Source organism: Lepus europaeus, chromosome 3 (genome assembly GCF_033115175.1).
Source record: "Lepus europaeus isolate LE1 chromosome 3, mLepTim1.pri, whole genome shotgun sequence".
In the NCBI taxonomy this organism is placed as follows: Eukaryota; Metazoa; Chordata; class Mammalia; order Lagomorpha; family Leporidae; genus Lepus; species Lepus europaeus.
This window is the reverse complement of record NC_084829.1, coordinates 130451930-130468567: the sequence shown is the minus strand read 5'-3', so window position 1 is coordinate 130468567 and position 16638 is coordinate 130451930. Positions and strand designations below refer to the sequence as shown.

Genomic DNA, 16638 nt, shown 5'->3' with positions numbered 1-16638 from the left:
CCACTGACATCATACAAAAGAGTGCTAATTGTGAAAGTAACAACAGGAGTCATTGTGTGTTAACTTCTGATGCAGGACTTCTGTCCTCAAAGAGTTGTATTATGAGAGTTAACAGTCAAACTTGTTCTCAAAGAAAAAATAATGAGAGAGTACCTCTTAAGTGTTCTTTCCAAACACATACACAAAGATAAATATGCAAAGAAAAGGATAGATTAGTTTGACCACAGTAACTAAATTGTGGTATGTATGTACATCAAAATATCAAGCTGTGCACCCAAAATACAGAGGGCCCTCCATGTACATAATTCTCCATCCATGCATTAAAAATAACCAGGAAAAAAATATCTTTCCTGAATATGTACAGACTATTTTTCCTCTCAGCATCCCCTACATGATATAACAGCTATTATACAGCATTAGGTGTAACAAATAATGTAAAATTGATTTCGAGTATACAGGGAGATGTATGAATTTATATGCAAATCCAATGCCATTTTATACAAGGTATTTGTGCATCTGAGGATTTGGGTATATGAGAGGAATCCTGGAACCAACACCCTATGGATACTGAGGACAGATTGTAGAAAACTTCAATCAAAGAAAAACAAAACATTATATAAATCCAGTAGCTTTCAAGAAGCTGGCATCAGGAAGTCTCAGAAGTCAGGAGGGGTAGGAGGAGGACACGAAGAGCTCAGATAGAGCAGTGCTGCACAAAGTATGGCCTTTGGATAGCTACTCTGGTATAACCCATGAACTTATCAGAAATATTAATTCATAGGCCACTTCCACCTACTGGATCAGAAACCCTGGACCAGGTGGGTCAAGAAAAAGGTTTGAATAAGCCCTCTGGTGGTAGATGACTGCTGAAGTCTGAAATTCAATGAGCTGGAGGAACTTCTGGCACAAGCCAGCCTCTACTGAGTTAAAATGTTGGGGGAGGGTGTATGGTGTATGTGTGTGTTGGGGGTGGGGTGGGTTCTGCAGACTGTATTTTTTTCATATCTTCTAAAGAAGGATTCTTTTGGGGGAGTAGAAGAGATGGAAAGAGAAGAAAGAAATGCTATTTTGAGAGAAATATAGCTAGAGGCAGCCGTCTCCAGCACATGCTGTAATCAGGTAATCAGGTAATCTCCACAAGGATTCTACCATGGTCACAACCCTAGCCACGAAGTTCACAAGAAGAAATGAATAGAAAGGAAAAGACAATATGCATGGGATTTCAGGGGCCCTGCACTGCTACAATGTCCCACTGTGCTCTCCCTAAGAATTCCTTTAAATGAGGACAATGTTGTTGTGTTATGCCTTCATTTCAGTCCTTATGACAGGAAACCCAGTTCCAAGTGTTGCTGGGTACTGGGGCCAAAAGCTAAAGAATGACTCAACCTGCACTTCAAAGGAGCTCACAGGCCAGGACAGCCCATTGAAGACACCATGCCAACTGAAGTGCCATATTCAGTCTTCTGTGTTAGAATGCTATCAATCATCTATCAATCAATCACAGGGACTCATTTTCTCCTATTTATGAGGAAAGAAATAATGAAGACGTAAAGTCTGAGAAATGTCTCATCCCAGGGGAAAGGAGTGAAGGACTCATATGACCAAGAGATCCTATTTTTGCCTGAACTGCCTTGTCTATGATCTGACATCCTTCCTGTTAACCTGAAAAAAACCACAGAATCTCTGAAGTGTAAGAAGAGCATTTCATGTGGGATCTCTGTCCTTAATGTGCTGTACATTGTGATTTAATGCTATAACTAGTACTCAAACTTTATGTTTCACTTTGTGTTTCTATGTGGGTGCAAACTGTTGAAATCTTTATACTAAATTGATCTTCTGTATATAAAGAGAATTGAAAATGAATCTTGATGCAAATGGAAGGGGAGAGGGAGCGGGAGAGGGGAGGGTTGCGGGTGGGAGGGAAGTTATGGGGGGGGGGGAAGCCATTGTAATCCATAAGCTGTACACTGGAAATTTATATTCATTAAATAAAAGTTAAAAAAAAAAAAAAGAAGAGCATTTCAAGGCACCCAGAGAACTGTGTGTTCTTCAGCTTAACCTGGTGGACAGGAACATGCTGAAACAGGGTTGGACACTAAAAAATAATGAACTTGGCTCTATAGATGAAATTACATTCCCAACCCTCTTTGTTCTTTAGCAATTTAAAAATCAAAAATTTCCCATCTGGATAGAAGATAACAAGGCACCATCAGTAAACCTAAGTCATGAGTCTCTCAACCATTTCATGGTGCCATGTCTCTGTACTACTCCATGATCTTTCCACCAAGCAAGGTTAGAAGGTTATGCAGCCCTAGTTTTTCCTAAACACAGGCCTAATTTCAAGAATTTCAAGTTCTGAAGTAACACAACATGCAACAAGCTAAAATAAGTGTCAAGTCATTATTAAGTTTGCAATCTATGTTAAGTCATAACAAACTGTAATATTGACTTATTTCTTATAAAATATCAAGCGCTGTGCTTAATGTTTGACATTCCCTAAGTTAGTTAGTTCTCCTAACAACCTGATAACGATGGGTGGTGGTCTTTAGAGAGCATTAATATTCCAGTTGCCCTTCCATGCCCATGGGTCCATCACTGGACTGTAGTTTCCCAACCCCATGACATTCGGCAAAGATGGGTGACTTTGGTCAGCCAATTGCAAGTGAAGAGATGTATCTTTTCCTGGCAACAAAACCTTTAAGTGCCAGTGTGTGATTTGATCTGACCCCTTTCCTTGCCATGGTGACCAACAACTTTCCAGATGGCACAGTCAGTCATCTCAGATGACACATAGGGTTGATATGGAATAGCTGCTGGTGAAGCCACCATAGACATGAGGAATATACCCTGGTTGTTTAAAATCACTGATACTGGGGGTTGTTTGTTATTGCACATAACATTTTGGCTGACATAGTGTTATATGTGAAGAAATGAAAGAGTTCATTTACTAAAATATGCAGAAATGGTACTATGTTCTGAATGTGTCCCCTCAAAATTTGTGTGTTGCAACTTAACCACCAATGTGATAATTTTGAGAAGTGAGGCCCTCAAGACATGATTTGGTCACTAGGGCTTCAGGCTTGCTGACAGCACCCAAATCAAAGAGGCTTCACACAGCATTCTTTTGCCCTTCTGCAGTCTACCATGTAAGGATGGCACCAACTCTGAAGCAGAATCTGCCAGCACTTTGAGCCTGGATTGCTCAGCCTCAAGAACTATGAGCAATAAATTCTGTTGTTTATGAATTACCCAGTCTCTGCTATTTTGTTACTGCAGTAATAATGGAATAATATCACTGGGTTAACACATTTTGCTTAATTCTCCAAGAGCCAAAGCAAAATACAACAGCTTATTCAATAAAGAATCCTTCAATGATGCTAGTTCACATTTCACTACATTAAAATGTGAAATATCATGTAGTAAATAATTGATCAGAGATTGTCCTCATCTAAAGAGATGAATTGCCCACTGTGACAGTGTCACTGAAGAAAGGCACAAACTCAGATATTTGATTTTATCATGCCACCATATTGCTTTTATGGTTAAATGCACCATAAACTAACTAGAAGTTCTGGTCCCAACTCCACCCTTTATAGCTATAACCCTAACATTATAATTCAAGTGATGGTTCCAGGTTTTTAAAGTGGACATATTTATTTTCCCTTTCTCATAGGCTGCCATGAGCTAGACTGAGTTGAAAGCATTTGTAAATGATAATAGAATTGGAATCAGTGTATGGTAAACCTTTAGCTCTGGGACATTTCTGGTTTATAAGTGGCTTTAGAAAAAAAAGCAATAATGTTGTATTCACATATTTTAGAACAAAAGCTTTTTACTTTCATTATTTGGGATGTAAATATTTTTAAAATGTAATACTTCCTTCCAGGCTCCTCAAACAAGATTAAACATAATTTAATTTTCTCTGGATGACTCAGAGTTGTTTCGCTTTGCTCCCTTTTGATTATGAATATCAACCATGACATAGTTTGTGTGTTCTAATGACAGCTGTATAAAAGGCCAATGTTTTTCCTTAAGAGGCTTATGATCAAGAATGGGAAGTGAATCTAAACACAAAATCTCACCACCAGGTGAATGTGGTTCGCTTGCTCATATAAGAAAAGGACCAAAGAGTCCAGAAGAGGGAGAGATAACTCCACTAAACCAGCATCAGCATTTGGTGATAGCAGGCTACTGCAACTTCCCTTCCCTGTCCACTTCTTGTTTGAGAGCTTTTATCTGCTGTGGCCTCAGAAATGAGATAACCAAGTAAACAGCTTTACTGATACTGTGTACAAATTAAAAGCAATCAAAGTTGGAATAAAAACTTTGAGTATACATATGCTTTGGGCTCTATGGCATCCCTTTGATTTGTTTTCTGACTTTTTCTTTGCTTCTTGGCTTTGCTTCACCATTAATAAGACTGCAAATTTCCATGGAGTATAAAGTGATGATGCTGGTTCAGCCTTTACACAATTAGAGAATTGCTTAGAAATGTTGTAGCATGAGTACAATTTAAATTTAAAAATATGTTCGAGATTTTACATAGAATGTATATTTGCATAAAGCATCTTTCCACTGTGCAGAGCTAACAAATATATTTGAATTTATTCATCTGAAAGACTTACTATGTGTGCACATACACTGCCAAATCAGTTTCAACCTGGGTAGAAAAAACTGTTGATGATAGTTTCAAACTAACTTAGAAGCACCAGTCATCTGCACTCCAACTGTCCTATCTTTATTTTTTCAAACTCAGATGGCCAGAATAATCCAACTGTAAAAGTATTTTCATGGCATTCAAATTGGTCTTTTATTCACTTGCTCATTTCACTTATTTATTTTCATTCATCTAATACTTGCTGAGCATCCACTATGAGTCAAGCTCTCTGCCAGAGGCCAGGGATTCTCACCTGCTTATATTGAATCCTTGAGTGTAGAAGACAGTGAACAAATAATCACCAAGGTTATGTTCCTTAAGAAGGAAAAATACGGAGCTAGCATTGTGGCAAAGTGGGTTAAACCACCTCCTGTAGTGCCAGCACCCCATATGGGTGCCTGTTCATGTCCAGGCTGCTTTAATTCTGATCAAAATCCCTGCTAATCACCTGGGAAAATGAGAAGAGGGTGGCCCAAATACTTGGGCCACAGAAGCTTCTGGCTCTTGGCTTCAGCCTGGCCCAGCCTAGCCATCATGGCCATGTGGGGAGTGAAGCAGCTGATATAAGATATCTCTGTCTCTCTTGCTGTCTCTCGCTCTCTCTCATTCTCGCTCTCTCTCTGCCTCTCCCTTTCTTAATGTAAATCTGACTTTCAAACAAATAAATAAATCTTTAAAAAAAGAAGAGGGAAAACACAATGGCATGGAGGTGAACACTGAGGAGATTGATCTTACTCTGAATGGTTTTGGAAAGTAGTTTGAGAAAGTGACTTTAAACTGGGATATAAGCAGTTTGGATAAAGGGTACCAAATCAATTAGATTGAAGGAATAAGGGTTTCACAGCATAGTAGGGTTACTGAACTCAAACAGAATAACCTAGTTTGTTTTTTATAAACAGATGAAAGAAGGCAGCTCCAAGGCTACAAGTATAAAGTAATGCCAAAGAAGGGGAAATGTTGATGAACCTGACTTGGTCACAGTGCATTTCCTTCCTTCCTTCCTTCCTTCCTTCCTTCCTTCCTTCCTTCCTTCCTTCCTTCCTTCCTCTATCTATCTATCTATCTATCTATCTATCTACATTTATATATGTGTGTATAGACATGTTTTATGGTCCATAAATATGTCGATTACTACTAATAAAATTTTTTAAAACCTGAGATAGTGTCAGAAGGAGAGGGAAGAACGGCATGTGCTAAGACTTGAGTGGTGGAATACCTGCTCTGAAAGAAATTACCAGATAATAATGTGGTTTGGGTTGGGAAGGATGAGAGACAAGACAGTTGGAGCAAGATCACATGAGATTTCGTAAATCTACTTAGAGTTTTGTACTTTCTTAGGAGACAGCATAAGTAGGCCTCAAGTAGAGATACAACACACTCAAGTTTGTGTTTCTGTAAGATTTTTGCCATTGTAGCAAAAGGGGCCAAAACAGATGTAGGAAGACCATTACAAAGCCAGGGCAGGCATTGGGATACCCATGTTCCATACTGGAATGCCTTAGATTGAGTCCCAGCTCTGCTCCTGATACCAGCTTCCTGCTACTTTTTACCCAGGGTGACAGCAGGTGATGGCTCAAGTAATTGGGCTTTTGCTACCAATGTGGGATATCTTGATGGAGTTTCCTGCTCCTTTCCTGCTCCTGCCTTCAGTCTGGCCCAGTCACAGCTGTTGCAGGCATGTGGAAGTAAACCAGAAAATGAGAGCATGCTCTCTCTCTCTTTTTCATCTTTCAAATAAATAATTTCCTTAAAAGCCCCTGCAATAATCCAGCAAGAGATTATGTAAACTTGAACCAGGGTAGTGGCCATGGAGGTGAAGAGCATTTAGAAGATGGAATAAAAAGGCACTGACATTAGATGTGAGGGAAGGGAGGCAATGCTGCCTTGGGCAGTTGGATGGATGGTGGCACCTTTTACTGAAATAAGGAACAAACAGAAAGAAGCTGTTTGAGGAAATTGTTTGGTTCTGCAAGTGCTATTGGGTCTCATTTTCCTAGAGAATTACTGTTAATTGCCTATCTGTATAGACACACAAACTCACACACAGAGCAAGACTACAATCAAAAGATAAACATTTAATCCACTAATAAAACAAGCAAAAGGCTTAATGACTATGAACCATGATAATCTTTTCTTAGTGAAATAATCTTTGAATCTTCCCAATGGAGTCAAACACCAACTGATGAAAGTGATTTTGGAACTAATTTCTGTTCTCTTACAGCATTTCTTATCTTATAACTTAAAGGAAAACCACAGTAGCAATTACTATGAGATAACTATTAAACCTAATTTACTATTAAGAAAACATCAACAACCAAAACCCTGCTTCCAAAAAAAGTCTTAATAAAAATCAATATGATATTTACAGTGTGAAAAAATTAATTCTCACTAATGACAGTTACAGACACCTGCACTATTACATTCCTTTACCTATACAAAGACAGTAACCATCTGCACACTAAATCATAGTTTTTCTTTTATACCTGAGCACAGAAATAGACACCCTCCACTGAAGCATCAGAGAAAGAGGGGTTTCATAACAACAGGATACTGTGTGGGGACTGGTGCGATGGCATAGCAGGTAAAGCCACTGCCTGCAGTGCCAGCATCCCATATGGGCTCCGGCTTGAGTCCCGGCTGCTCTACTTCCGATTCAGCTCTCTGCTATGGCTTGGGATAGCAGTAGAAGATGACCCAAGTCCTTGGGCCCCTGCACCTGCATGGAAGACCCGGAAAAAGCTCCTGGCTCCTGGCTTCACGTTGGCGCAGCTCTGGCCGTGTAGCCATCTGGGGAGTGAACCAGTGGATTGAAGACCTTTCTCTCTCTCTCTCTCTCTCTCTCTCTCTCTCTTGCTCTGGCTCTGACTCTGGCTCTCTCTCTCTCTCTCTCTCTCTCTCCCTCCTTCTCTCCCTCCCTCCATCCCTCCCTTCCTCTCTCACTCTCTCTTTCTCTGCCTCTCCTCTCTCTGTGTAACCCTGAATTTCAAATAAATAAATTTTTTAAAAAAATCTACATAGCATTCAGTGTGAACAGAGGACAGATAGCAGATTTAGTAAACTAGTAAAAAGTAAGGCTCAAAAAGGTCCCAATTCTTTCAAAATGTAACACTGCATCATGTTGTAGACACTTCCGCTATTCTTTTTTTTTTAAGCATTTTTTTATTTAGTAAATATAAATTTCCAAAGTACAGTTTATGGATTATAATGGCTTTCCCCACTTCCCATAATTTCCCTCCCACTTGCACCTCTCCCATCTCCCGCTCCCTCTCCCATTCCATTCACATCAAGATTCATTTTCAATTCTCTTTATATACAGAAGATCAATTTACTATATATTAAGTAAAGATTGCATCAGTTTGCACCCACACAGAAACAAAAAGTGTAAAATACTGTTTCAGTACTAGTTATAGCATTACTTCACATTGGACAACACATTAAGGACAGATCCCACATGAGACGTAAGTACACAGTGACTCCTGTTGTTGACTTCACAATTTGACACACTTGTTTATGGCGTCAGTAATCTCCCTAGGCTCTAGTCATGAGTTGCCAAGACTATGGAAGCCTTTTGAGTTTGCCGACTTTGATCTTATTCCAACAGGGTCATAGTCAAAGTGGAAGTTCTCTCCTCCCTTCAGAGAAAGGTACTTCGTTCTTTGATGGCCCTGTTCTTTCTACTGGGATCTCACTCACAGAGATCTTTCAGCTAGGTTTTCTTTCTTTCTTTTTTTTTTTTTTTCCCCAGAGTGTCTTGGCTTTCCATGCCTAAAATACTCTCATGGGCTCTTCAGCTAGATCCAAGTGCCATAAGGTCTGATTCTGAGGCCAGAGTGCTGTTTAGGACATCTGCCATTCTATGAGTCTGTTGTGTATCCTGCTTCCCATGTTGGATCATTCTCTCCCTTTTTGATTCTATCAGTTAGTATTAGCAGACACTAGTTTTGTTTGTGTGATCCCTTTGATTCTTAGACCTATCAGTGTGATCAATTGTGAACTGAAATTGATCACTTGGACTAGTGAGATGGCATTGGTACATGCCACCTTGATGGGATTGTATTGGAATCCCCTGGCACGTTTCTAACTCTACCATTTGGGGCAAGTCTGATTGAGCATGTCCCAAATTGTACATCTCCTCCCTCTCTTATTCCCACTCTTATATTTAACAGGGATCACTTTTCAGTTAAAATTTAAACACCTAAGAATAATTCTGTGTTAATTACAGAGTTCAACCAATACTACTAGAAAAAAACAAAAACAAAATACTAAAATGGGTAAAGTATTACATTGTACATCAACAGTCAGCACAAGAGCTGATCAAGTCACTGTTTCTCATAGTGTCCATTTCACTTCAACAGGTTTCCCCTTTGGTGCTCAGTTAGTTGTCACCGATCAGGGAGAACATATGATATTTGTCCCTTTGGAACTGGCTTAATTCACTCAGCATAATGTGTTCCATATTCCTCCATCTTGTTGCAAATGACTGGGTTTCATTGTTTCTTACTGCTGTATAGTATTCTATGGAGTACATGTGCCATAATTTCTTTATCCAGTCTACTGTTGATGGGCATTTGGGTTGGTGCCAGGTCTTAGCTATTGTGAATTGAGCTGCAATAAACATTAATGTGCAGACAGCTTTTTTGTTTGCCAACTTAATTTCGTTTGGGTAAATTCCAAGGAGTGGGATGGCTGGGTTATATTCAGGTTTCTGAGGAATCTCCAGACTGACTTCCATAGTGGCTTAACCAGGTTGCATTCCCACCAACAGTGAGTCAGTGTCCCTTTTTCAATATATCCTCTCCAGCATCTATTGTTGGTAGATTTCTGAATGTGAGCCTTTCTAACCGGGGTGAGGTAAAACCTCATTGTGGTTTTGATTTGCATTTCCCTGATTGCTAGTGATCCTGAACATTTTTTTCATGTGTTTGTTGGCCATTTGGATTTCCTCTTTTGAAAAGTGTCTATTGAGGTCCTTGGCCCATCTCTCAAGTGGGTTGTTTGTTTTGATGTTGTGGAGTTTCTTGATTTCTTTGTAGATTCTGATTATCAACCCTTTATCTGTTGCATAGTTTGCAAATATTTTTTCCCATTCTGTGGGTTGCCTATTCATTTTCCTGTTTCTTTTGAAGTACAGAAACTTCTGAATTTGATGCAATCCCAAATGTTAATTTTGGCTTTGACTGCCTGTGCTTCTGGTGTCTTTTCCAAGAAGTCTTTGCCTGTGCCTATATCTTGCAGGGTTTCTCCAATGCTTTCTAATAATTTGATGGTGTCGGGTCATAGATTTAAGTCGTTCATCCATGTTGAGTGAATTTTTGTGTAAGGTGAAAGGTAGGGGTCTTGCTTCATGCTTCTGCATGTAGAAATCCAATTTCCCTAGCACCATTTATTGAATAGACTGTCCTTACTCCAGGGATTGCTTTTAGATCCTTGATCAAATATAAGTTGGCTGTAGATGTTTGGATCGATTTCTGGTGTTTCTATTCTGTTCCATTTTGATAACAACTGCCCTGTAGTATGTCCTGAAATCTGGTATGTGATGCATCTGGCTTTGTTTTTGTTGTACAAGATTGCTTTAGCTATTCAATGTCTCCTATGCCTCCATTTGAATTTCAGCATCATTTTTTCCAGATGTGAGAAGAATGTCTTCGGTATTTTGATTGGTATTGCATTGAATGTATAAATTGCTTTCGGGAGAACGGACATTTTGATGATATTGATTCATCCAATCCATGAGCATGGAAGATTTTTCCATTTTTTGGTATCCTCTCCTATTTCTTTCTTTAAGGTTTTGTAATTTTCATTGTAGAGATATTTAACGTCCTTTGGTTAAGTTTATTCCAATGTATTTGATTGTTTTCGTAGCTATTGTGAATGGGATTGGTCTTAGAAGTTCTTCCTCAGCTGTGGCATTGCCTGTGTATACAAAGGCTGTTGATTTTTGTGCACTGATTTTATATCCTGCTACTTTGCCAAACTCTTCTATGAGTTCCAATAGTAGAGTTCTTTGGGTCCCCTAAATAAAGAATCATATCATCTGCAAAGAGGGATAGTTTGATTTCTTCCTTCCCAATTTGTATCCCTTTAATTTCTTTTTCTTGCCTAATAGCTCCGTCTAAAACTTCCAGAACTATATTGAATAGCAGTGGTGAGAGTGGGCATCCCTGTCTGGTACCAGATCTCAGTGGAAATGCTTCCAACATTTCCCCATTCAATAGGATGTTGGCTGTGGGTTTTTCATAAATTGCTCTGATTGTATTGAGGAATGTTCCTTCCATACCCAGTTTGCTTAGAGTTTTCATCATGAAAGGGTGTTGTAATTTATCAAATGCTTTCTCTGCATCTATTGAGAGAATCATATGGTTTTTCTTCTGCAGTCTGTTAATGTGGTGTATCACGTTGATTGTTTTGTGAACACTGAACCATCCCTGCATACCAGGGATAAATTCCACTTGGTTTGGGTGGATGATCTTTCTGATGTGTTGTTGCATTCTATTGGCCAGAATTTTATTGAGGATTTTTGTATCTATGTTCATCAGGGATATTGGTCTGTAGTTCTCTTTCAATGCTGCATCTTTTTCCGGCTTAGGAATTAAGGTGATGCTGGCTTCATAGAAAGAATTTGGGAGGATTCCCTCTTTTTCGATTGTTCTGAGTAGTTTGAGAAGAATTGGAGTTAGTTCCTCTTTAAATGTCTGGTAGCATTCAGCAGTGAATCCATCTGGTCCTGGGCTTTTCTTTGTTGGGAGGGCCTGTATTACTGTTTCAATTTCTGACTCAGTTATGGGTCTGTTTAGGTTTTCTATGTCTTCCTGGTTGAATTTAGGTAGGTTGCATGTGTCCAGGAATCTATCCATTTCTGATAGATTTCCCTGTTTGCTGGCATACAAGTCCTTGTAGTAATTTCTGATGATTCTTTTTATTTCTGTGGTGTCTGTTGTTACGTTTCCCTTTTCATCTCTGATCCTATTGATTTGGGTCTTTTCTCTTCTTGTTGTAGTTAGCTGGGCCATTGGGTGTTAATTTTGTTTATTTTTTCAAAAAACCAGCTCCTTGTTTGGCTGATTTTTTGTAATGTTTTTTTGGATTCAACCCTGTTGATTTCTTCTCTGATTTTAATTATTTCTCTTCTCCTACTGGGTTTGGGTTTGGTTTGCTGCAGATTTTCCAGATCCTTGAGATGACTTGAAAGCTCATCTATTTGGTGCCTTTCCAATTTCTTGATGTAGGCACCTATTGATATAAACTTTCCTCTTAACACTGCTTTTGCTGTATCCCATAAGTTTTGGTATGTTGTGCTGTTATCCTTGTTTACTTCCAGAAAGTTTTTGATTTATCTTTTGATTTCTTCTATGACCCATTGTTCATTCAGGAGCATGTTGTTCAATCTCCATGTCTTTGAACGTGCTCTGGGGATTCCCGAGTTGCTAATTTCCAACTTCATTCCTTTATGATCTGAGAAGCTGCATGGTATGATTCTAATTCTTATGAATTTGCTGAGACTTGCTTTATGGCCTAGTATGTGGTCAATCCTAGAGAAGGTTCCATGTACTGCTGAGAAAAATGTAAATTCTTTATGTGTAGGATGAAAAGTTCTGTAGATATCTGTTAGATCCATTTGGGCTATAGTGTCATTTAAATCTGCTGTCTCCTTGTTGATCTTCTGTCCTGTTGATCTGTCTATCTCTGAGAGTGGAGTATTGAAGTCCCCCAGTACTATTGTATTGGGGTCTAAGTCTCCCTTTAAGTCCCTTAACAAGTCTTTTAAATAAGCTGGTGCCCTGTAATTAGGTGAATATACATTGATAATCGTTATATCTTCCTGTTAAATGGATCCCTTAATCATTATATAGTGCCCCTCTTTGTCTCTCCTAACAGTTTTTGTGGTAAAGTTTATGTTGTCCGATATTAAGATGGCTACGCCCGCTCTTTTTTCATTTCTGTTGGCATGGTATATCTTTTTCCAGCCTTTCACTTTCAGTCTGTATGCATCATTGTTGGAAAGATGTGTTTCTTGTAAGCAGCAAATAGATGGGTTTTGTTCCTTAACCCAATCAGCCAATCTGACACTTGTACTCTTCACTGATAAATGTCTCTTTTCATTATAAACAGCAGATTTCTTCACCAAGGAAGGTTGCAACTCATTAATAATGAATCAAGCACCCATGACTGAGGAGACCATATTAAAAGACATACCCCCCCAAGTTTTAATGTTAACATTGAAAAAAGAGACTTATTTATTTATTTGAAATGTAGAGTTACAGGGAGAGAGGGAAAGACATAGAGAGGGAGAGATCTTCCATCCACTAGTTCACTCCTGCAATGGTGCAGTGGCCAGGGATAGGCCAGGGGAAGCCAGGAGCCAGTAGCTTCTTACAGGTCTCCCATGTGGGTGCAATGTCCCAAGTACTTAGGCCATCTTTTGCTGCTTTCCCAGGCTATTAGCAAGGAGTTGGATCAGAAGTGCAGCAGCCAGGACTTGCACCAGTGCCCATATGGGATGCCGTTGTCTCAGGTGGTGGGTTAACCTGCTACACTACAACAATGATCCCTTGAATATTGATATTTAGTCTCTACTGAGTACACAGGGAAGTGGTCAGCTCCCCTCTGCTCATCTTTCTAATTCCTCCAAGAATTGTGATGTGCTTGACAGAAGAAGAAAACCCTAACCTCTCTCTTTCTTTCTTTCTTTCTTTTTTTTTAATTTATTTTACAGGTAGAGTTACAGCCAGTGAGAGAGAGAGAGAGAGACAGAAAGAAAGGTCTTCCTTCCGTTGGATCACATCACTATGGCTGGCACTGCACCGATCTGAAGCCAGGAGCCAGGAGCTTCCTCCTGGTCTCCCACACGAGTGCAGGAGCCCAAGCACTTGGGTAATCCTCCAGTGCTTTCCCGGGCCACAGCAGAGAGCTGGACTGGAAGAGGAGCAACCGGAACTAGAACCTGGCACCCATATGGGATGCCGGTGCCACAGGTGGAGGATTAACCAAGTGAGCCATGGCGCCAGCCCCACCTTCCTCTTTCCATTGTGGTCCCTAACTCCCTGGCACTCTTCCTCAGAGTGATGCCTTTCCTCCTACCTCCTCTGTGGCAAGTCCTCCCATAGCACATAACATTTTGGGTAGGGTGTTGGTGAAGCACTGTCAGTTCTCCTTGGCAGATAACCTACAAAACAATAAATTATTTACAATACCCCTAAAATTTACTCCCTTTGAGTGAGTATGCTGGAGACTCTGATTCTTCCTTTCCCTTGTATTTCATATCCAAAGGTTGCTTTGGAAGCTCAGTATGTCCTACGCCCATGAAAACAATGTGTGGAGTAAGGAAAAATATTCCTTCAACCACACATTATATACTATCATGTCTCATCTATAGATTATAGACTCAAAGGGATCATCTGTATTTACAGGTCCCTAGCATAGTACCTGATACATAGCACACTCTCAGTGGATGCAGGTGCAGTCCATAAAACCAACTTAGCCAAGTGGTGTTACACAAGTCATTTAACTTCTCTGTTCTTGGGAAGATGTGAGTTTCAAGAGAGATAATGCATGCACACAACCTAGTACACTGGACTGCATTATGTACAAATGAGGAATTATATATTTACATGTACTTTTTTTTGTCTTTTATTTTTTTTTAACTTTTATTTAATGAATATAAATTTCCAGTGTACAGCTTATGGATTACAATGGCTTCCCCCTCCCATAACTTCCCTCCCACCCGCAACCCTCCCCTCTCCCGCTCCCTCTCCCCTTCCATTTGCATCAAGATTCATTTTCAATTCTCTTTATATACAGAAGATCAGTTTAGCATAAAGATTTCAACAGTTTGCACCCACATAGAAACACAAAGTGAAACATACTGTTTGAGTACTAGTTATAGCATTAAATCACAATGTACAGCACATTAAGGACAGAGATCCCACATGAGGAGCAAGTGCACAGTGGCTCCTGTTGTTGACCCAACAAATTGACACTCTAGTTTATGGCGCCAGTAACCATCCTAGGCTGTCGTCATGAGTTGCCAAGGCTATGGAAGCCTTCCAAGTTCCCCGACTCTGATCATATTTAGACAAGGTCATAAAAGACAGAGTGAGGATAGTAACCAATGATCCTAAGAGTGGCATTTACCAGGTCTGAACAATTATACAGCATTAAGTGGGGAAGAGGACCATCAGTACACACAGGTTGGGAGTAGAGCCATTGGAGGTAGAGTAGAGGTTATGATTACAAAGGAATGAGGCCCAAGTGGACTAGACAGGGTCTAGAACAAAGGACAGAGTCATTATTAGAGGAGCTAAGAAAGGTGCTGTCTAAGCTACAAGTAATTTTTCTGATTGAGAGGCAAATAGAACCTGATAGAAGGGGCTTGATAATAATCTGGTGGGCTTTAGGCCTTGTAAGTTAAGAGGCCCAGACCTATCTATCTCTTCACATGGGGTATATCCTAAGGGAGGTGTGAACCTCCTAGGGGAAGGCACTCTGTTGACTTTCATTACTTGGCTGGGCTGGGAGGAGAGCTGGCCAGTTAAAGGCAGGGGGCATCTCTAACAAGAAATTTACAGTTCTGCCTGCAATGTTGCTGACCCTACTTGACCATCCCCTCAGCTGCAGTGGTCACTTTGGAAGTTGGGCTGAGTGAAGGGCTTTTCAGCTTAGAGCCAATAAGATCTGTGGCTCTGACCTGGGCATCCTTCGACTCCAGGGCAGGTCCATTTCCAGTGATCCAACTCTTGGCAGAGCTTCCAGGGCTCTTCACAAGCTGACTTCTGCTGAAGCCCAGGCTTACCACATTGAAAGCCACTGCAGTAGACTGGCCTGTTGGGTCTGCTTGAGGGAAGATCACTGTAAAAAAATTCATCATCATCTTTATAGAGACCAGTCCTTTAAAAATGAAACTAGTAATAATTTGGCAACAATAATACTTTGAGAGTTTCTTTATCTTCCAGTATTTTGAAGTTTCATATAGAAAATATTTTCTACATATTGCAGCTCTTATTCCCTTTTATATTTTCAATGTCATGATTACATTGGCTTTTATTAAGACCTTTATTTTGGAAGCAATTGGAAACAAAATTTTCTTGATGTTTTCTTTAAAGTAAATTAAGTTAAACCATTATTCCATACTAAGTAATTCCCATGGAAATTCTCCTTCAAGTATATAATAAATAGCTATGTAATAGAACAGAAACTAGTCCCCAAACCATAATCATTGGTGATCATTTGCTCTAGTGTGCAGATTCAGAGATTCTATTTGGAAGAGGGATGACAATGATATTCTAAGAAGATGATGCTGAAAAGATCTAAGGTAGCAGTAAGTTAAATTCCAGGAACAGAAAGAAAGCCAAAATGTCTGCACATTGAGTGTAGGTTGAGCAGCACAAGATGAGATTGGGGAGGTGATCTGTTAAGTTTGTTTAAGCAGGTTAGCGACATGATGTGAGAGGTAGGCATGCCTCTGGCAGCTGTAAGCATAATGGATCAGAAAGCGGTAAGGCTAGAAACAAGAAATGGACCAGGAGAGATGTTGGTGACCATGACTACAGTTATGATAGGAGATGTTGAAAACAGCAGAACAGCCCACAGAACACAAGGACTGACTCTAGGCAGAGGGAAACGGAGAAGAATCGAGGACACGTGCAGCTCTCTGATTGGGGGATGGTTGTACTGTTGACTGAGACAGGGAAGCCTGAGAGAAGGAAGAGCTGCCCTGGGGAATGAGTATTAGGAATCAAGAGTTCAGGCATAATCAGGTCGAGCTTGAGAGGCCTGAGACGTCAAAATGGAGATATCATGTGGGCACTGGCTGTAGGAGCAGGAAGCTCCAGGGAGGTCTACTGACATCTCCATTTTGGGGCCTCACAGACATCTCAATGGTAAAACTTTAACACAACTGAGAGAAAAGGGCATTTCAAAGTAGATGCTTTGAAAGCAGTTCTAGAGCCAAAATCTGGGCTTTAATTTAAATTTGAGGTCAGCAG

General features: G+C 40.0%; 1 protein-coding gene across 4 annotated transcripts in view; it reads right to left on the bottom strand.

Moving 5' to 3' along the window:
* TMEM200A (transmembrane protein 200A) overlaps positions 1-16638 on the bottom strand; it is a 96393-nt gene that overhangs the window by 27704 nt on the left and 52051 nt on the right. The window lies entirely within an intron of this gene.